The following is a 23,207-nucleotide window of genomic DNA, read 5'->3' on the forward strand; positions in this document are numbered from 1 at the left end:
ATGCGTATGAAGAGAGTGCCTTACCAAATGAGCTATCTCTCAGCCCCAGCTGCTTTTCTGTTCATGGAATTTCCAGTGTCTATGTTAGAGCCATGAATCTTCCATTGTTCAATGAACATTACTAAGCAATGGGTAAATGAACCCCAGGGCAGAATTATGTGAGCTCCAACCAATGAGAAGACTTGTAAAATGTGGCATTGAGAAAGACCTTGAGGCTGGAATGGGTTTTGTAAGCTAAGCGGGGAAAGGACCTGTGTTAACAAAAGTGGCAGCATTTACTTGTGTACATTGAAAGTCTAGGAGAGGGCGGTCCATCTCAGAGCTATTTAAATCACAGCACAATGTGTTCAACATTGGCATTTATACTTCACCGGTTAATGGCGGAGATAGCCAGAGCGTCCCTGAAGTCTGCTCATTGGCCACATAGAGTTGGGTTCTGACTTGGGATTTTCCAGGTTGCTGGTGACAACAATACTTCTGAAGAGCCTGCTATTTAGAGTTATTTCTTCCTCGCTAGGGAAGCTGGTGGGTACACGTGGGAGGAAAAATGGCAAAATACGGGACAAACTTTGATGCATAGACAGGCCCTCCTACAAATGCATCCGAGTCATAACTGAGCAGTCATGACACCCTCGATTAATTTAATGAAATTAATTTTTTCCATACCCCCACTTTCTGTGCTACAAAGCACTTTGCAGTGAGGAGGCAAAAGGAGATAATGAGATAATGCTTTATGGAACTACACAGCAGTGAGTTTCCTATCATTAGCAAGACAGGAGAATAAGTTAGAAATCGTTCGGATAAGCGAAAACTCTGAGCAGCAGCAGCCAGAGAGACAGGCTGAAGCAAGACGAGACTACTAAATCTGTTTCTTGCTACAAATGTAGCTGGGCTGCTAGTGGGATTCTGAATGTGACTAGGGGCCAAATACCTGCTCTTATGCGGTGCCATCCACGGAAAACTGTGTCCATCTCAAGTTCCTCAGTCGTAAAGGTCCGAGTAGAGTGTAAAGATTATTAGTGTGGAGGACTGAATAAGAATGACCCTCATAGTCTAATGTATTTAAATGCGTAGTCACCAGAGAATGGAACTCTTAGAAAGGATTAGGAGATGATTAGGAAGAGATTAGGAGGGAATGTGTCAAGGTGGGTGCCTTCCCACGTCCTGTGTTGTTGCGTCCCCTCCCCCCGCCCCCAGCCCCTCCCAGTGGATCAGGATGTAGAACTCGCAGTCGCTTCTCCAGCCCCGTGTCTGCCTGCGAAGCCACCGTGCTCCCTCCCATGATGGTAATGCACCGAGCCTCTGAAACTGTAAGCCAGCCCCAACTAAGTGCTTTCCTTCCTAAGAATTGCCTTGGCCATTGTACTGGCTGGCTTTGCGCGCCAACTTGAACAAGCTGTAGTCATCAGAGAGGAAGGAGCCTCAGCTGAGGCAAGCAAGGCCTCCGTGAGATCCAGCTGTAAGGCGTTTTCTCAATTAGTGATCGATGGGGGCGGGCCCAGCCCGTGGTGGGTGGTGTGCCATTTCCGCCTGGTGGTCCTGGGTTCTATAAAGGAAGCAGGCTGGGAAAGCCGTGTGACCCAAGCCCGTCAGCCTTGCTCCTCCAGGGCCTCTGCCTCAGCTCCTGCCTCCTGTTTGAGTTCCTGTCCCGACTTCCTCCAGTGATGAAGAGCAATGTGGATGTGTAAGCCAGGTAAACCCTTTCCTCCCCAACTTTGCTTTTTGGTCCGAAGCAATAGAAACCCTGACTAAGACAGTCATGGTGTCTCTTGACAACAACAGAGCGCTGAGACAATGGTGTTGACAGCCAATTAAGACTGACTTCAGATTCATTTCTGCCGCCATCGGCTGGCTGCTTGGGCTGCTGAGTGGTCTGGTTTCTCCATCCTTAAAGTGGGCGTGGAAAGGTGCCGTAGGGGCCAGCGCCACGTTGGCAAACATAAAGAGACCCTGACTCTTACAAGGTGCAAGGCAAGAGCCTGACACCCGAGGTTGTCCTCTGATCTCCATATGTGTACTACAGTCATACATGCACAAACATGTGCACACACAATATACATACAAAAAAAAAAGAGAAAAAGCCAGCTAACCTGTCTTGTAGAGTCACGGTGAGACTCAGGTTTGCAAATTGTTTTAGCACATTTTTCAGCACATAGTAGGTGCTCAACAAATGCTATCTTCACCTCTGTTTTTGTTAGCAGCAAGAGTGTCAGGTCAGCTGATCTCATGATTAGATCCTATTCCCCCCCCCCCGTAGCCGTGGGCCCACAGGGACAGTGTTGTGTGGATGTCCTGTTGAGAGGGAGGACCATCCCTCCTTTCATTTGCTGTATGTGTCTTCTATCCTTGGTGTGACTAATCGCAAAAAAACTAATAATTTTCAATAGTCCTCATATGAACACACCAGATTCTCTGTTAATGACAAAAGGAGACCAAGTTTAGCAGGATAAAGCGTCAAAAGCACACCTAACACCCACCATTCTCCCCTTCCGTGTTGGCTGAGTTCTGGTTTTCTCCCATCTGCCACTAAGTCCCGGAATAGTCCCGGAATGGTCCCATTCTCTCAACAGTTACAGGTTTCAGTGTGTGAAACCTTCCTTGGCCAGTGTGACACCATGGAAACCTTATTTGGAGACTGTTGGGGCAGTTTCTTCCCTCTTTGGTAGGGATGCAGATAGGAGTGATTGACACTTTTCCTTACGCCGATGTCACGGCATCTGTATTGCATATGTGGACTGATAGATACAGTGAAATCAAGAGGGAACCAGGCCACAGTGGCACTGTCTTCAAAGTGAGTGAGCTCTGTGTCGGACCATCGTGAGGCTCCCGTCCTCACTGCTGTGGCCGAGCTCACTTGGGCTTTCTCCTTGCCTGTGGCTGAAGGCATCTTCACCGATACAAGCTGTCAGGTGGGAATCCAGTTTGGCTCTGACTTTCTTCTCTTTAAATTTAGACGAAGGCCCTTACATTTCTTTAGGGGTGCAGTTTTACCTGAGATGGAGTGGTAATCGTAGTTTCCATGGCAGCCTGCCCTAAGCCACCCTCTGAGGAGACATGTGGAATCCAGTACCTGCCTGCTCCCAGGTGTAGAGATGGAAATATTCAGAGTCCCCAGAGGACTCAGACTACCCAGCAGGGTAAGAAAAGGGACGTGGCATGTCATTAATGGGGGGACTCTCATTCTGTACCAAAGCCTGCACATGTATTCTGACACCCCCAGTGTGTTAGTAACCCTTAAAGATGGGGACACTCAAAGGGTAAACAGTTGGTCAAGGTCAGCTTCTGAGGGGTAGATCTGGTAAGAGAACACAGGAACTGTTGCTGTTTTCTTCATGAAGAGATGGACCCAGTCCACACAAGACTCAGTCAGCAAACTGATTTCCAAGATTGGCCTAGACTCCAAGTTTATTTTATTTTCTTAAGATTTGTTTATTCTGTTTCATGTGTATGAGTGTTTGCTAGTTTCCTGTGCATGCCTGGTGTCCACAGAGAAGAGCCCATCAGATCCCCTGAAACGGGAGTCACAGATGGCTGGGAACTACCACGTAGGCCTGTAAGAGCAGGCAGTGCTCGCAACTGTGGAGCTGTCTCACCAGCCCCAAATTCAAGTCTCTTGGTGTCATGCTATGGGTTTCTTAAATTATCTGTAGTAACCATGAGTCTCCGATGGCTGAGATAACGTCAATGAAGACATTAGCTGAAATTGACTTATTTGGCATTTATTGTGCATTTACTGTATATACTCCACTGTACTAGGCAGTGGCTGATATTAAGCTGCTGATATGAAGTCTACTGGTTCCCATAATAAAAAAAAGAAAAGCAAAAAGAAACAGTAAGCCCTTGGGAGCCAATATGAGGCGGCTGACACCCGATTCTAGCAAATTGAGAGGCTAATCTGTCTAGCCATGCAGTGGTTAGTGTCTTGGCGTACTAGGAAGGGAGTATAAGAGAGCCACAGGGATGGGAGTAGTATCAGTGCTGACATATCCCAAGCCTTGCATTCACTTTCTCTACCTCTAAGTATAGATTGCTTTCCGGCCATCTCTCTTTTTCCTGCCTTTGTTTGCAGTATGTTTTCCTTTTACCATTGACTGGAAAAAATATTTAAGAAGGTTAGAGCAAAAAATTCTTGCGTTCTGTTTAAACAAGAATAGTTTCTGAGGCTTGTTATTGATTTTGCTGTTATTCCCACAATGCATCAAGTTAGAAAAAAGTGGTTGGCTTTGTTTTCCAGTGAAGAAAAAAAGAAACAGCCTCTGGGTTTCTCTCACCATAAACCCATTCCTTCTGGAACATGCTGAGAAGCAAAATGCCATAGTCAGCATCCTAGGGCATAATCTCAGGGTGGCATCTCAGGGCAGTGTCCCAGGGTAGAATCCCAGGGTAGAATACCAGGGCAGCATCCCAGGCAGCCTGGAGTTGCTAGTGCTTTTTACTTCTCAGTACGATTTAGAATTTTATTTTTTTCAGCCTGGAAAGGGGGATCCTATTAATGAAAGAGCATTTAAAAATGAGAGCATTGCACTCTCAGCCATTCTGTCAGTTTAGATCAGCTATAATATTCTGAGCAGCCTGTCTGCGCAGAGGCTTATTTTAAATAATCTCATGCGACTAGAGAGTGCCATTATTGGTTGCCGTCTTCAGTGGACAGTTCCAGGGCAGATTTAAAAAATGACTTAAAAAGGCAATTAAATGGGTGGGAGGCCAACTCTGGAGATGGGTGAAGGCAAAGAAAAAATAATGAATAGGAATAGAAAGGGATTTGAAAATGAAAAGTCAAACTAATTTGTCATCTTTGTGTAGAAATCCCCTAGTCTTGATCGCCTGCCCTGCATTACTAGGGTTTTAAGCTTATGTTGTGTAGATGAGTGACTTGTACTCATGTCCTGTCTCAAAGAGGAGGCATTAATTGAAAACCAGCAAGCCCAAAGCTTTGAAGTTGCCCCACCACATAAAAAGGCTTTGCTGGAAACCACACTTCCCTGAAAGAACATGTTGCGGTTAGTTTTTGTTGTCAAAGTGATACAGCCTTGAGTCATCTGGGACAAGAGAGCCACAGTTGAGGAATTGCCTTGATCAGGCGCCTGTGGCAATGCCTGTGAGCTATTGTCTTTGTTAATTGATTAACTGATGTAGGAGGGGCCAGCCCACTGTGGGCAGTTTCATCCCTAGCAAATGTGCCAGGGCGAAAACTCTAGCTGATGGAGTGAGTGGGCAGTTTCCCCCCGAGGTTTCAGCCTCTGCTTGAGTTCCTGCTTTGACCTCACTCAGCAGTGAACAGTCACTTAGAAGTAGAAGGTGAAACAAACCCTTTCCTCCCAGAGTTGCCCTTGGTCCTGGTGTTTACCACAGCAGCAGGAAGCAACAGAACATCTTAGGAAGCAAGGAAAGGCCAGCTGCTCTTTAGAATAAGTGGAGAAGCTGAGAGGGAAGTGTGAGGGAGGAGAGATAGGGTTACCCCCCCCCACACACCTTGGGTATTGCAGGGGAGCGCAGATTAACGAGCTTCGGTTTTCCCATATGACCCATGGGATGAGGTCACCTCCAGCAGATGAGAGAACTAAGTGGTGAAGTAATAGGATGCCCAACACACATTCAATGAAATGTCTTTCTTTCACAGGGCATCTGAGCCTGAACACGAGTGATGGTCCAGTGTATGGGAGTTCCTGCTCCAGGCTAATGGAACCGGTGGCCCAGGCTGATGTCCTACGGTGGGTAAGCAAGCCCCTGGTACCATCCCAGCCATCCTGGGTACACAAGGTCTGGAGACCCCTGGGTACCAGAAACCTTGCCTGATGATGGTCAATAATACCCACATGAGTCCTGACCATGGAGCCCTCCTCGTGGGAGCTGGCCTTATTTACTCTCTGCAAACAGGTAGTGTCAAGAGGGGACAGGCAGCTCATTTTACTTTTTTGATAGAATTACTCTTTATTATTTTTTTCTATAAATACAGTGCTGACTCATTTCAGGAAAGAGAAATCAGCAAACACAAAGAAATCCACAAGAGAAACTATAAAATACTTAAAATTTCCAATCTACAAAAAGGTATTCATAAAAAAAAATCTTAATGAATGAAATTATTCCCAAAGGAAAGGGTTCTACTTTATTACCACCCTGAATTTGTTTCAATATCAACGTTTTTCTGCTTTAAAAGCTATCATGCTTTTATTTCGACAATGTCCCCTCATACCAGATTCTTGACTACTGCTGACTCTTTGGGATGACATCATGGCTCACTCCATGGTTGCCCACACCAGCTGGAAAACTATTTTTCTAGTTTAGTGTATGTTTTCTCAGTCTCCTCCTCTTCTCCTGTGCAGATCCATGCTACAGCTCTCTGCTCTGGCAATCCATGATGCAGCATTAACAGTTCTCTGCTCTGGCTAGCAAAAGTGGATAAGTGTCTTAAATGTTCTGCTCGTTTATTTATAATAAAAGGTACATTACTTTATGGAAAGGAAATAAGTACATAAAATGTAATAGAAAATATTTTGAAGCTTGCTTTCAAATTAGTCATTATTGGATATATATAGTAAAGGCGTGTACATACTTAGGCTTATGTGGAGCTGTGTATTAACACATATATGTATATTTAAAATACTTAGTCATGTGCATGCATATGTTTTAGTAGTTATGTATCATGAACATATTTTCATGTCAAATACACTTTATCACATAAATTTATTGGTTATCTAGTACATTATTATGTCATGATAATACAGCCAACCCTATATTAACAATACTTGATTTTCGTCAATATTTTACTATTAGATGATGCCCTGTTGACCATTCTTTCATATATTCCTAGTTATCTGACATATTTTGAAAGTGAGGTCATGGAAGCACACATTGATGACAAGATTTAGTCTAAGTTTAGGTGTTAAGAATGGTGTTTTGGTTCCCAGGTTGCCTCACAAGCAATTTCGTGAATAATGTACTTAACTAGGTTTTGGACAATAATGTCTTGTCGTGGGTTCAGTCACACCTTCCTTGTGACACAGATATGCCCAAGCCCTAAATCCTGCCACCTTTGTGTATGACGCTGCTTGATTAAGCATCTTTGTAGACAGGTTAAGGTGGAGTCACAGAGGACTGGAGTGGGTCCCTGATTTTCACAAGAATTGTAGATACAGAGACAAGAGAAAGGTGACCCTGGGGAAAAGACAAAACCTGCAATTGTGCTGTCACAAGCCAAGGACTTCCAGAAATCACCAGAAGTGAGGAGAAGCGATTATCCCCTAGAGTCTTTACAGGAAGTACAGCAGCCATGTTGTGACCTCAGTTTTAGACTTTTGACCACCATAATGACAAGAAAAAACATCTGTTTTTCAAAGCTTCCCATCTGTGGGACTTTGTTATGACATTCCTAGGAAACAAACACTTTTGGTAATGTAGTTCTCCTAGGTGAATATCACAAAGGTCAGGCAGTATTCTGGTGTAGGCCACAGAAATACCTACTGCATAATACAGGCCAATCACAGCACTGCTGACCCAGGAACTTTTTTTTTATCTGAGGTTTTTGTTGATGATTAAGTTAAAAAAATTACACCACAGTAAAATAAACAAACAAAAAACTTGTCTTTTTCTCCCTTCTTTGGATCCCTGGTCTTTGCTTTCCGGCAGAGATAGCCATAGCTACCAGATCAATAGTTTACTTCTGTAAGAGCCTAATTATAAACGTCCTGCAGGGTAGTCTACAGCCTCTGTTTTGTCATTGTTTCTGTTTTCTTCCTTTTCAAGACTGTGCCTTGTGTAGCCCAGGCTGGTCTTGAACTCCTGATCTTTCTTCCTCGTCCCTCTATCGAGGAGATCACAGGTGTGTGCCACCATACCTAGCTGCTCCAACCTGTACAGCTTTGGAGTTGACCTGCCTGGGGTGACAGGAGAGCAGGCAACAGACATACCTACTGGAAAGCTGGGATTGGGTGGGCTGTGCACACTGACGGAGGTGCCCAAGCAGCCTGAGAACTCCTTGTGCTTATTACATACCACGGAAATGAAGAGGCAGGCTTACTGTATGCAGTGGAGGAGGAGAGTGGTTATCTCATTGCAGTAGGACGTTTCTGTAGAGGAGCACTCTCAGGATGCAGTCATCTGGAGGAGGGAGCTACTGACCCAGGAAATTTTAAGGTGACCCTCATGCAAAGCCCAATGGCTGGGCTGGAGCAATGCTGCTTTCTTGGGTCCTGCATGGGCAGGCAAGGAGACAGTGACAGATTGTGCCACAAGGTGCTACTTTTAGCAGCTGGGTCTAAGGTGGAAGAGGATCAAACTAACTCAGTCAGCAACAGATGGCCACCTGTCCTGATTGTGTGACTGGTGAGCCGTGCCCACCAAGTTGTCCTTTTTGAGATGAGGTCTTTGGTGGTGGATAAGGACATCAGGGCGTTAGATGGCGAAGTGAACCGTGTAGAGTCTGGTGGGATTGATGAGCAGCCTTAGTGGGTTTGGCATCAGAAGGTGATGGCAAAGTTGTGGTGGTTTCAATGGTGTGATGGTTCATTTTAAATGTTAAGTTGCCACAGTCTAGAATCAGGAGAGAGAGGGAGGGAGAGGGAGAGAGAGAGAGAGAGAGAGAGAGAGAGAGAGAGAGAGAGAGAGAGAGAGAGAGAGAGAGAGAGAGAGAGAGAGAGAGAGAGAGAGAGAGAGAGAGAGTGCCTCAATTGTAGGATGTCGAGATCAGGTTGTCCTGTGAGCAAGTCTGTGGGGGATTGTCTTGATTGTAGATTGACATGGGAAGACACAATTGGTTGTGTCTTCCCTACACATGGGATGCTGAACTCTGTAAGAATGAAGACAGCTGATTGAGCTGAGTGGTAATAAGCATGCCCTGTGAGTCCATACATTTCTCTCTGCTGGTCACTGTGGATCTGGTGTGACCCACTGCCTTAAGCTCTTTTTGCTGTGACTCTCCTGCATTTATGTGCTGTGGCCTGCAATTGTAAGCCAAATAAACCTGTTACTCCCCACTGTTGCTATTGGTGAGGTGATTTTACCACAGCAGCAGAAATAAAAGTAGGGCAACAAGCAGTAGCGTTCATGGGCAATACCAGCTTTTGGGAAGTTCCCATCAAAGGAGTGGGGATACTGATATAGACAGGGGTGGGGAGGGAAGGGGAGTGGTGTGGGGTCTACTGGATGAGGAAGATCTGGTGTTAAGTAGATGACATTCAAAGGGTTTTCTTTCTATGAACACAGGGGAGGGATCTCTGCATTTCATCTTGCTATTTCCTGTTTTATCAGGCAACAAGCAAACGAACAACAAAACAAAACAAAAACACAACCCAATCAGCCAACCTACCAACAAACCAACTAAAAATAAAAAAGCAAACAAAACCATCCAAGGACCAGCCAAATTTGCATCCCAAACTAGAGGCACAAGCTCATGTTCTAGGAGGATGATTGATGCAATGTGGCAAATGAAGGCTTTGGAATCACCAGCTAATCTCCTTTATGTCCCACATGTTAATTATCAGAGGAAGAAACAATTTCATTCTGAACAAAGAAGGCTGTAACAAGATACTGATTCTCAAGAGCAATTACTTAGATGCAGGAAACGCTGGGAAGGGAGTCAGAGAGCAGGGACTCTGTTGCTCCCACTGCACAGGGAGGCAGGTGTGTATCTGCCTGATATCCTGGAGGGGGGAGCATTGGTGTTCTGAGGCCAGCGATGGGACATCTGATGCAGACAAACCCATGCAGTGTTGACAGTGCACTTACATCTTTGTAGGGGATTGTTCTCAGGTGCCATGGCACCGCTCATCCAAACTTGGTGACTCCTAATGGTGAACTATTTTCATTACAAAGGTGCTGAAATAAATGCAAACTTTAAGCTCGTATAAATATTTTAATAGCTCGTTGACAGCTGTCAGACTCCATCACACGTCCATGTGAAAGTATGTGTAACCGTTCTTCATTTCTTTTAGCTTGTAGCCTTCATTTGTATTTAATGTGTTGGACAATGTTTAGCTGAAGTGAAAGCATCACCATCCACACGAGTTTAGATAAATTTTATGTCTATATGTATGTGTATGGTGTATGTATGTGTTTGTGTGGTGTGTGTGTGAGTGTGTGCGCATGTTTGAAGGCCAGAGGTTGATGAGTCTTCCCCAATCACCCTTTACTTCACTTTTTTGAGACAGGGTTTCTCACTGAACTTGGAGTTCATCAGTTTGAGACTGACTGGCCAATGGGCCTCAGGGGATCCGCTTGTCTCCCCTGCCTTTCCCCGTCCCCAGCACTGGGGTTACAGTGCCCAGCTGTTGGTGACTCTGGAGATATGAACCTGGGTCCCCATGCTTGAAAGGCGACCACTTTATCAGCTTGGCCAACTCCCCTGGCCCTAGTTCGATTGGACTCTCCATGCCATTGCTATGGTGCCCTTTGCTCATACAATGTCACAAGTGTTTGTCATCACAACAACATTGTGTCAGTCTCAGCTGTCTTTCCATTCCTAGCATTTGTGCCATGTTTATGGTGGCCACACATATCCCATTATTGGTATTTTTTTTGTTGCTGGCATGTTACAGAGAGGGATTTGTCAAACTCAAGCTCAGAGCCTACACGTCCATTGAAAGCTCTCAATCAAAGTTGGAGTCATTGCTGGCTCTTGTAGAAAGGTTTTGCTGTGGCAGTTTTAGACCACACTTCCCTGAAGGTATGCAACCTCTCTCAGGTGCTGCCGGCTTTAGCTGGGAACAGCTTTGCTTAGATAATTCTCCTTCCTCAGCACCTCATGACGGTGCAAGCAGGGCTGAGGCAGGCAGAGGCGAAGGAAAGGGACCACAGAGCTAAGAAGGGAAGACACGGTGTGTGAGCCCATTTGCTCTCGCTGTCCAAGATATGAGTCACATACAGCACTGACTTTGACCTTGCAGCTGCCGAGAATGTAATGAAGAAATGTCATTGTAAAACAGAAAGGTTTTAGAGTCAAGGTGAACACAAGAGGACTTGATTAGAAATCCCAGTTGTATTGCTCACAGCTGCAAGGCCTCGGGCACAGTTTTGGAAATACACAAAGGCTTCCCAAACACAATGACCTTCTCATTTTCTCTCAAGTAAGAGTCTTGTCTTGGAGTCCAGGAGTGGAATGTTTGAGGGCTTGATAGCATTGTCCGTCAGGCTTTCTGTCTGGTCTTCTACTCGCCTTGACGTCACGTACACGGTTAGAGACATTAGATACTATACTTGTATTTCCGCCTCTGGTAGAATGAAGTGATTGAAAACGGTCTTGATGCTTGGTCCAGGGTCTGCATGTTAAGGGAGCTTGACGACATTTTTGGGTAGACTTCTCCTTTGGTCTTGTGCCAGCCTTTATGCCATGAGCATGATCAGAGAGGCTAGTTCTCATGTCTGCACTCCAGTCATAGGTAGAGGAGGAGGAGAAGGCCAGCTTTCCTTTAACTTAATAGTCACTTTGTCAGTGAGTCCAAGGTCATGCATACCACAAAGTAAGCCTGGCGAAGAGGAAGAGAACTCCCTCTCTCTCCCTCCTCCCCAACCCCCCTCTCTTTTTCCATCCCCCCATCTCTCTCTCTCTCTCTCTCTCTCTCTCTCTCTCTCTCTCTCTCTCTCTCTCTCTCTCTCTGTGTGTGTGTGTTTGTGTACAAGATGACAGGATAGAAGGGAACTGGCTGTCTCTACTCCCTAAATCTTAATCCTTATGTATTTCAAATTGGGGAAATGCTTGTTTACTTCACAGACAATAGTTGGTGACTATCCAACTGGGTTTCAAAAGAGAGTTGTTGACATAACACCTGGTGTTTATCAAGTTCAAAGCCTGATATGATGCTGGGTATAGTATGGCTTTACCCATGACTATGGATGTCCATGTATAAAACGATGCAGAGTGTCTCTGACACTCAAATGGTAAGGGTGGTAATGGTGATGACTGGTAGTGATGATAAGCTTATACTCAGCTGTGCATGGTGCTTTCTGTCTGCCCCAAGTCTCTGTGGGCAACACCGGATAGAAAGCCATCCTTGCCTTAGAGCTCGGCTACTCAAGGCACCTGACTTATCTCTCAACACTCCCATTTCCTTATTGCTAAACGAGGAGAGCAACATGAGCCCACCTGCTAGGGTAAGAGCGTTACTATATATACACTGGCACATACTAAATACACAGTTCTCCCGCCAGTATGCTGCTGCGGTACGATATTAATGAACTGTCTCCTTGATAGGTTTATCAACACTGGACATGGATTCGGCACTTGCTTTCTAGAATGAAAGATCCATTCAGGAAAGGAGACTTACCTCTCAGCTGCATAGCTAGTGCATGGGACAATACCTATAGGTACAGAATCCATGGAAAACTGGATTCTGCAAATTTGGTCTCTGACTTCTTAGTTCATTATTGTACTATCTTCTATTAAATAGATAGTGCTGCAGCAGCAGGAGATAGCCATAGTCTACAAGAAGTCTGGTAGTAGGGAACAATGGAACTGATGCCGGAATTCCACACATGGTCCCACCACTGGCTACCCTACCTGTAAGACTTTGGGGACAGAGGACATTAAGGCTTAGTTTCTTCATCTGTGAAATGATAGTGATGCTTACCTTATTGAGCATTTGGAGAATTTAAGTGTACAAATTCGATTTAAAATACAGGGAATGTTTCTTTTATACCTTTATATATACTACGCCCACCTGTGGTGGGAGGAGCTCTACCCAGCATGGAAAGCACGGATGTGGAGGATTATATAAATATATATATATAATCCATGAAATGAAGGAACTTTGGTCATACCAGGCCACCCTTGAAAACAGAAGGCCTTGAATCGGGCACAGGAGTTGATAAAGAGGAAGGCAGCCTTTTGGGGGGCACAGCATTTGTTTCCCAATGAGATGCTTTCTCTGATGTAGCAGATGCCATGTAGTGTTTTGAAAAGTCTGGCAGGCCCCGATGAAGAGGCTGTGGTGTGATTGACTGTCCCACTGGAGGGCAAGGGGGCTGCGTGCATCAGGCACATGAGACTCCAAACCCTGGAATCGAATGACAGCAGACATGGAAATGAATTGGGAGGTGTGGGGCGCGTGTGCCGGGAGGGGGAGAACGGGAGGGACTTTCCACTTCTAATGAGCTCAAATGGGACCTTACATGCTATATGGCCGAGATCTGTCTCGCTTTGGGGACATAAAGCCAGAAGCTTCTGTTGACAGTGCGCAGAATAGAAACACTGTCCGTTACTAAAGGCAAAAGAAAAAAAAATAGAACAACAGGCTTTGATGTCTTTAAATCAGTTTAGCTGGGATCATTCCAGGTGGGTGTGATGAGCAACAAGGACACACAAAACTGCCTCTGCCACAGAAGTCAAGGACGATGAGTGCTGCCTGGGAAGTCACAGTGGGGAACCCAAAGGCTGCAGAGTCAAGGTCGCATCCCAGACAGGTGGCCCATCCTTGTTGTCACAGTCGCACCTCATGTGGGTTCATCAGAGACAGTATTCACAACGGTTCTCTGCCTCTTAAGACTCTGTGAGCCAGATCTCCCCATTTCTCCGCGTGGATCAGGGCAGGTTTTCACAAAAATGTACCCGCGGCTTTAACCACCCACGTCTTATAGTAGTTCCTGCCCCCTCCCCGCCCCCAGGACATGAGGTAGGAAGTCTTGTGGTCTCAGGCACAGTCTGGCTGCAGAGGTAGTTTGGTACCTGCATGGGCTTAGAGTGTGAAGGGGAGAGCTTTAGAATCAGCTCAGCTCTGTGCCTTCTCCAAAACTGTGCTGTGTGGTAGCTGGTGACGCAATCCATCAGCATGATGAGGACTCTGCCAAACAAAAATTGACAATCGTGATGAAAAATGAAGATGCACCAGAAAAATATGACTCAGGAAGAAAAGCAAAGCTCTCTAAGTCTGGGAGGTAGGATGGGCACTGTAGTGTCTGCTGGACAGCAGGGTTTGCTAGAGGCAGACGAGGGGGTCCCGCATTTTTCTGGGATACTGGGCTGGTGTTAAACAACATTAAAATGCTGCTAAAATCTATTAAAATCACTGTTAGTGTTTACGATAAGCTCTTCAAATGTATATTTGTAAGCACTCCTGATGTTCATTTTCCTGTTTCTTTGCAAAGATGTTGGGGATGGGAGAATTTGACTCCCTAATTGGCAGTCATTGGATTCTCCATAAGTGCCTTTGCTGCCTTGAGTAAAAGCACTATATAAGTTTGACACGCAACTAAGCTACCCTTATGATAAGTGGTACCATGTACCATGAACACCAATGGATGCCTCGAGACAACTTGGAACATCTTGAGAACATCCAGCTGATGTCCATGGATACTGAATGTACAACCTAACTGGTACCCTTTAACACAGTTTGTATCAGACTCTACCTTTCCACTTTGGCCAGAGGGAGACCACTTCCCCTTGTGGCCACCAGGACTGGTGTGAAGGGTGCTAAGAAGTGTGGTTCTGGTGGTTGTGGTATGGCAGTGAAACTGCAGCCATATCAGTGAGTACTGAGCCTAATCAGCCCTGGTAGGAGGGTAATACAGGAAGCAGTCAGTCTGGATGCTCTGAGTTGTGGCCGGGTTGTGGGAGGGGACCAGGCAAAGTAGTTGGCTATTGGGTCAATGAAGATGCTAGGCTGTTCAAGAATGGCCAGAGCAGGAAGAAGGTCAGGGGACAGACAGACAGACAGACAGAGAGGCAGACAGACAGAGAGGCAGACAGACAGAGAAATGCAGCAAGACACACACACACACACACACACACACAGACACTCAGAACTCAAAGACTGAAGGAGAGACAGACAGACAGAGACACAAAGAGAGAGACAGAGAGAGGGATAGAGACAGACAGAGAGAAAGACAGACAGAGAGAGACAGAGGGCAGTTTATAGACAGGTACACAAGAGAAATACACAGAAAGAGATACATACAGGGAGAGACAGACAGAGACACACAGAGAGACAGAGACAGAGTCAGAGTCAGCATCAAGGGTGTCAGACTCCAGGCTGAGGGCTGTACCACAGGCTTCTGCCAAGGGCTGAGGAATTCCGACTGTCCCGTAAAAGAGCTGTAAACTTGAGGGGTGAGGGTCCCCATGCCAAGGTTAGTATGAAGAGTATAACTCTGAGGGGAGTCACTTGCTTCTGCCCCTGCCTGCCACCCGCCATGCTCATTGCTGCTGTATACTGAGAATTAGAGCTGATGGAGACCAGAGACTGGAGGGTTCCTTCCTGCTTCCCTACAGTTTCTATCAAGGAAGAAAATCCCTTGCTAGCTGGTCAGTGACATATTCACACCGTTGCAATGAAAGACTTGTATTATTAGGGTTGGGTAAAGAGTTGACATGTATTTATTTACCCAACACTCTATCCATCAATCCATGCATGCATCCATCCATCCATGCATCCATGCATCCATCCATCCATCCATCCATCCATCCATCCATCCATCCATCCATCCATCCTTCCATCCTTTGGACATTCATTTGTTGAACAATCTCCTAGTTAGCAAAGAACTTTACTCTAGGACCTAGGGATACAAAGATGAATCTTAGAAACAGTTCTGCTAACAAAACTCTAGCTGGGGGGAGACAGGCTTGCAAACAAACGTGGACCATGTAAGAACTGACCCAATGGGCTATGTGGAAGGGAGCTTGGAAGACCTTTCCTTTCATGGTTTCTCCTGTTTTCTGTCCAGAATGAGCATGACGGCTGCCCTAACAGATTCGTAGGAACATGTGTGCACATGTGCGTGCACACTTGACTCTACCTGGAATTGCTAGAAGGCTGCACGTGACAGCAGACTGGGTTCTAGAGTCGTCTGAATCCTGCTCTCAAATAATGAGGCTCTTAGGAGACACTCCTAACTGTGAGAAGCCCGAGTCACCACATGGGAAGGAAGATTTATTCATTCTAAGAAAAACACCGAGTGTACCTTTCTTACCTGTGGAAAGTTGGGAAGGCAGAATGAGATGAAAAGGATTCAAGATAGAGGAAATGGATGAAATATTTAATAGCCTTGCACAGAAGGAGGTGTGGAGAGAACCATTGGGAAGCGAGTGGATACTTCTTTATGTTTATTAACATATGGATGTCTCAACTTTGACAAAAGAGCTGCTTCCAGTAGCCATGTTTGGGGGTCTTATTTGACGCCTCTGCAGCCGGAGGGTTTGTCTTCATGACACCGTGCTCCAGCCCAGGGGTCTGCTTGGCCCTGGTTCCTCACTGAATCCCACTCTTCCTGCCTCCTGCTTGGCGGCAGAGCAGCACCACACAGACATTTTCTACACCAGGGTCTTTGCATGGACTGTACTTTCTGCCTGAGCTTCCCTGGTCTCCCTCAGCTGCTTCCTTCTCAGTGTTTAGGTCTCTGCTTAAACGTCTGCTCTCCAAGTGACTTGCCCTAGGTGTCTGACTCTCTCTATCTCTCTCTCTCTCTCTCTCTCTCTCTCTCTCTCTCTCTCTCTCTCTCTCTCTCTCTCTGTGTGTGTGTGTGTGCATGCGTGCATGTGTGGTGCGTGTGGACATGTATATATGCGTGTGTGCTTTGCTTTTCTTTTGTTGAAAACAGATTTTTCCCACTCATACAATATATTTCCCAGTTACCACAGTTTCTGCTCCTGCTCCTTCCAGTTCCCTCCGCCTCCCCTCCCACCTGGATCCATCCCACTACGGTCCCTCATTAGAAAACAAACAGATTTCTAAGGTGCGATCATAAAATAAAATAGTATAAAACAAAGAGTAGCACATTGGAATAGGAAAAGACCCCAAGAAAAGGCACAAGAAACAGACACAGACGCAGAGACCTGCTCAGCCTCACACGCAGGAATCCCACAAAAACCAAGCTGGCAGTTTTACTGCTTTCGTCTCTCTCTGCATCTGATCTCAGCAGCGAGCCACATGTTTTCTCTATGGTGGCCCACAGGTCTGGCTGGCTATTGGCAGTTACCAGAACTGTGGCCTCAACAGTTGTGGCTGCCTTACGTGTCTAGGAGTATGTGGATTTTTGTGGACAGTGCTTCTGAAATGACACAGAATGAAGAGGTGGCAGGTTGACGTTACTTCAAGGAGGCTGTGAGCGACAGGCAGTGGGTTGCAAGGATTCAGAGTCCCAGCTCCACGCTCTGCCTTTCTTTTCGAGGAATAGCCAGCCTAAAAATGAACGAATAGACAAACACACCCGAAAAGAAAGACAGGAGAGAAAGGTAAGCCTGAGCAGAGCAGCTGTCAGTCATTGTTGGCTGTCAGCAATGGGGGTGTCCTACTCATTGGTCTCCCATGGATGCTATTGCCATACTATATGAAAACACACAGAATAGTACCTGCCTGCCACATAGAAAGCGCTGTCTGAGTGCCAGATGAGACAATCTAAGGGATTTGCATACGTAGAAAGAAAATTTGATAACAGTCAGGTGTGGTGGCACGTGCCTGCCACTTCAGGTCTGGAGAGGGGTAGGCAGGGTCTTGGGGCTTGCTGGCAGTAGCCTAGCCTACCTAGTGGCCTGCAGCTTCAGGCTTGGTGGGAAACCCTGTCTCAGAATAAGATGGAAGACAAGGAGAAGTGCTTGAAAAATGAGCTCCCAGTGTTGACTCCTGGCACACTCATACACGCAACATGTGCACACACATGCACACAAACTCTGATGTGCATATACACATACCCTCCCCCAATACAAAATAGAAAAAAAATTCCTAAGGGCTTTCAAAATGTGTATATTTCATACATCAAGCAGGGTCCTGAAGGCAAGGATGTGTGTGTCTGTTTCTGTGGTACTTGAAATGCTTGATAAAGGAAGCATTTAATCCTTCCTGTGTCTGAGAGCTTCCTGACAAATCAATAAGGAGATATCGTCGCAAGTAGAGTAGGGCCTCCTGCCTGGAGGTATGGACAGTCTTATTTTCACCTCTGTGAGCCCGAGGATGTTAAACTGGAGTGAACCCTAGATACCCCACCCCCGCTGCCTTGGCTTTAGAGATGATAAGACACACAGGAAGCTAGGCTGTCCTGAGACTGCACAGACAGGATGAGGCAGAGGTAGATGATGGACAATTATCTTAAGAAGAGGTCTGGGAGACCCTTTCAGGTCCTGTCTCACTAGACTAGCCCATTGAATAACACCAAGTCAGGGCCTGGCTGTTAGCATACTAATTCAGGATTTAGGGTCCAAAGACTACTGTGATCCAGAGAAGCAGACAGGGAAAAGTGCCCTGGGCTTCCTTTGCCTCCACTTCCTGCCTTTATTCTGGGGGTCAACTCCACCAAAAACATGACTGGGTGGCGACACACTTTTAACTCTTCTAACAGCCCTGTGCCCTTCAGACAGCAATGGACTGCTGGGTCCAGACCATGCAACTTACAGGAATCCTCTGCCTCTGTATCCATCCCTCTGTGGTTCTTGGGCTCAGAAGTGGTGGGGCTGTTTCCTACACTTTCCCTCCAGCTCCTCCACTCCTTTGAAAATAATCCCTTCAGGGGATTTTTCATATTGTCCTGTTTGAGAATTGTGCATTTATCCAAGAGGAGGAGGAGGAGGAAGAGGAAGAAGAAGAAGAGAGAAATAGAGAGAGACAGACAGAGAGAGAGAGAGAGAGAGAGAGAGAGAGAGAGAGAGAGAGAGAGAGAGAGAGGGTGGGAGAGAGGGAGGGAGATCCTAATGAGTAAGGAACATGGTCGTGTGAACTTTAGGTAAAAGGAGTGAGTTGGTGCCCCACTTCAGAAAAGGCAGAGTGTCTGAGTGCAGCATGCCACTCAGTGTGAGAGTGAGCATCTCTCCAAGAATCCTCGAGTGATGGGAGATGTCTTCTGTGTATATGTTTCTCATATTGGTTGATGAATAAAACACCGTGGCCAATAGGGCAGCAACATAGGCAGGTCTAGGAAATATGGAGGATTCCAGGTAGTGCAGGCAGAGAGGAGTCATCATGTGATCCCTGGAGGAGAGGACGAAAGTCAGGCATTCTCTGGTAAGATAAGACTGTGTAGAAATACTTAGATTAATAGAAATGGGCTAATAATTAAGACAGAGCTAGCTAATAAGAAACCAAAGACACCAGACATCAGTATTATAATTAATATAAGTCTCTGAGTGTTCATTTGGGGCTGAAGTGGGTGTGGGACCAGACTGGCGGGAAACAGTTATCGTAACATACAAGGGAGGCCCAGGGCTCTGTTGCCTCCTGGGACAAAGCTGGCCTAGAAACTGGTGCTTGAGTGACTATTTCTGCAAGAGTCCAGGAAGGAGGCCCAGGGCCCTGCAGCCTCCTGGGAAAAGCTGGTCTAGTTAGTAACCGGTTCTCAGTAGAGTGGGTGAAGCTGGAGGCAGCAGTACCAGTTGGGAGGCCTCTCTTTTGATCTCTGTGTGTGTGTCTGTCTGTCTGTCTCTTTCTGTGTCTGTGTAGGGGTGAAAGGAGGGAAGGAATTGAAGATGATGACGACCGGGATATATACGATACGTACAGTTTGGGACTTTGGTTTTGTTTGGACTTAGTTCAGAGCAGATAAGGCAAAGGTCAGAGAGGAGATGGGGCAGGTACTGGCCTTAGATGACTTTATTAACGAGAGGTGGGTGATGGAGTGGACAGGTGGCAAGAGAAGCTGGTGAGCCGTAAGAAGTGCTGTGAGTTGGAAGCTTGTGGAAGGACTCAGGAAACCTTTCAGTACAAGGCTCCGGAAACCAGGCAAAAGGTGTTAATTGTATTTTCTTTGCCACATTCAGCCGTCACCCACCCGTGATGGCTTTGTAAAGTGTCACTGTTAGGTAGGCTGAGTTTCTTAGACTCTCCCTTTTGTTAGATGTGTTGTTTCCTCTCAGGGAGTGCTGGTCTTAAGGGAGAGACTCCAGGGAGATTGGTAGGATGGATGGGAAAGCAGCAGTCATCCCATGGTTCCCTCGTGATCTGCTGGATCAGCACATTTGCCTGAAACAGGGCACCCACAGCTGCCCAAAGGCATCTATGACGTTTGTATCCCGACGTCCTCTTGAGCTCTGAGCTCTGGTGTGTGTCAGCTCAGTGAGAAGAGCTCTGGTTTCCACAGGGCACTCCCACTGCCAAAGTGAGAAGCACTACGAAGGACAGATGCCCTAGTCCATCTTCACAGGCTGGGTCCCATGCTCCAGCTGTGGGCTCCAGGCTGCTCTTGATTCCCTCCAGCTTCCCTTACCTGCTGCCTTCCCTGTGACTCCTAGTCCAGCTCCAAAGAGGACTGACTGCCCTAGAGAGCCTGTGGATGAACTGCATAGCAGTTCTGCTTGAACCATGGAGTGTGGTGCAACCCCGTCGGATACAAGCTCCCGAAGAGAGAGACAGACAAGGATTTGAGGAAGGTGGATGAGCACTGCATTCTGCCTGTAGTATATGGGCGAGGGCACATGGAGTCTGGGGTGGATGGTCATCTCTACGCCTCCCACGGAGGAAGCAATCCCTCTACCTCAGTGTAGAAGCTCAAAGCTAATTTGGAACTATTTGTGCTCTGTCTTGATTTCTGATGCTGGGTTCCAACGCTCGCATAAGACCTGAGTCCACTGTAGGGTGGCAGTAACAGGTGACACTCTGATGAGTTTGAAAAATGGGAAGAAAACAGGGCCCTGAAGATGAGTGACTTCAGGTTAAATATGGCAACCAAAATAGTTATCCAATCTTTACCAGAAATATGTTTTTACTCATGTGAAAAGCACAACACATTATATTTAGCATTTAATAGAATCCTTATTGAGAAAACAGAATATCTAAACCAGGCTTGTCATAGGAGGCTGTGCCGTCTCAGGCTCATTCCTGAGTGTGTTGCTTGAGAATAAAGAGTGCTTTTGACTCTGGGTTTTGATACTTGGCTATGCTCTCGCTTCCATTAGAGGCACACATTGCTGCAGGGGGAAAACAGCAATTTAAACTGCTGACAATATTTACGCGTTTCCTGTGTGCCTTGGGGTGCCTGAGCTCCCCATTAAAGTGATTCAGTGACTTGAAAGACAGGAGAGAATATGTCTACAGCTCTACCTCACAATTGGATTCAAAGGGAATGGAATGTTCCCCCTTCTGCCTTCTTGCAGCGCCAGCACTTTCGGGGACTCGGAATGCCTGGAAGAGGAAGCAGCCTGTGTGTGGTTGTGAGTCCTCCATCCCGGGCTTAGAGGAGGCTGCTTTGAGACACAAAGAGTTGCTGTGGGCTCGAGGTAGAGAGAAGTTCCTTTCTTCTCATGTCTTGCCAGGCGTCTTTGAGCCAGTCATTGACCTAACGTTTTGATTAACCGAGATACTAGGCTCAAGTTTTGAAGGTCAAACCCGGCCCGCTTGTGGGAGGAGGCCCACAGTTTCCCGAATTAAGCTTTTCCTGAGGAGTTTGATGTTTCTTCAAAGGGCTGGGCTGGGCTGGGCTGGTTGTATTTCCTGGGGCTGGCAAATGCAGTGGTGGTCCTTGGCAGCTCTCACTTTCCAGGGACCTCTGTTGTGTCTTTTGCCAAGAGCCTGCCCCTAACATCTTAGATAACCTCTGTATGGTGCCTTCCACTTGGGGGCAGCAGCTCAGGGTTTTGCTGACCGAAGGAGCTGGTTCTCTGCTCAAGGATTTGTTTTCCATCCTGGCAGTCCCCAGTCTGTGATGACTCCCGTATCTCTCTCTTGCTCTGCCATCTCACTCATCCATCATTTGGAAACCAGACCCACCCCAGGCTTTCAGATGTCCCCATCCCAGCTACAGTGCCAAGAACTTATATTAGTTAGGCGCTTAGAGTGGTCAGATGCCGTGTTAGACATTTCAAAGTCTTCACATTATTCCCCAAATAGTCATATGGAATAGGTCGTTGTGGTCTGCCTTTTGCATGTGAGAAAATGGAGCACAGGCAGGACTTCCAGACCTGTAGATTTTCTGACTCTTGAGCCAGAATTCAGTTTCCAGCAGACACCGAATCCGTACCCAGGCTCTGCATTCCCCACCTACTTTGTTGAAATCTTCATTTCCCCCCTGTCTGATTGTCAACAGCGTGTCAGCGGCAGACAAATCACAAAGCTCTGGATCTTAGTTCGGCTCATCTAACATGACTCCCCTTAAGCATTTTGTTCCAAGGCTGAAAAAAATATTCTGCACATGAACAGCTCAATTAAAGTACCCTTGGGAAAGTTCACTGGGAGGTTGCTTTCATCTTGACCATAACTAATCCCAGGAGAGGGGAAACAGGCCAGGAGAGGCCAGAAGTAGTCTTTGAGATATTGCATTTGTGAGACAGGAAGAGTAACTTTAAAAAATACATTCAGTTCTCATAAGCAGGTTTGGGATCTAAGTGAAATAGAATTTGAAATATAATAAGGATAGGGCTGTAAAAGAATCATGAAAATTGCTGTATTTCTGTAGTCAGGTCTCTAGAAACACATAATGGATTGATGTACAACCCCAGGCAGTGGGCCAGCCCTCCTAGTTTGTCCTCCCTCCATCTCTTCCTCCCCTAGCCTTCCTCCCTAGCCTTCTAGAGCTCAAACTGTGCCACAAAGTGCTCAGGACAAAGGAATCCTCGCCCACATAAGGTGTATGTACAGGTAGGAGAGATCATTAACAAACAAATCACCATGCATATAGTAGACTAAGTGGTGCCTACAAAAAGACAGGGAAATGGCTAGACATTGGTGGCACATGCTGTTTTAGAGAAAGCCCGTATGATGAAGACACATACAAGCAGAAACCCGAGAGGATTCGGGGTTCAGCCACAGGAGGGTTTTAGAAAAGGTGCCCCGGAAGAAGGAAATCGTGAACACAGAGGTCTTGAGGCTGGAGCACTTGTGTCCTTTTCAAGGAACTCCAGAGATCAGGACATCCAGAGTGGGTGGACAATGGTAAGAGCGAACTAAACAAGGCTGTGGAGTTTCCCAGAGGAAAGACACAATGGACTGGGTTGTTGGTTTTTTATTATCCGAATCACAGGCGTTGCTGGAGGGATTGAAGTAATGGTGTTACATTGCCTGGCTTGCTGCCTCACAGAGTCACCTTGACACGGTGGGAACAGTGAGCCAAGGGGACAAAGCCTTAGCAGAGAGACAAGAATCTGGGGGTGGCTGTGGTTATGTAGGCAAGTGAAAGGGTGACTCAGGAGCCCATGGGCTGCTGGAAATCCATTGCTAGTGATTCTGGCCTGCCAGGCATGCTCAATGAAGGGTAGCTGCCAGAAATTCCTCCTCTTTTATCATGCACACTGCTGCTCCCAACCCAAGGCTTTCCTGCCACTCCCTTAGACCTAGAATGCCTTGTGCTCAAATTTCTTTGAACATTAG

Source organism: Mesocricetus auratus, unplaced genomic scaffold (genome assembly GCF_017639785.1).
Source record: "Mesocricetus auratus isolate SY011 unplaced genomic scaffold, BCM_Maur_2.0 Super-Scaffold_4256, whole genome shotgun sequence".
Lineage (NCBI taxonomy): Eukaryota > Metazoa > Chordata > Mammalia > Rodentia > Cricetidae > Mesocricetus > Mesocricetus auratus.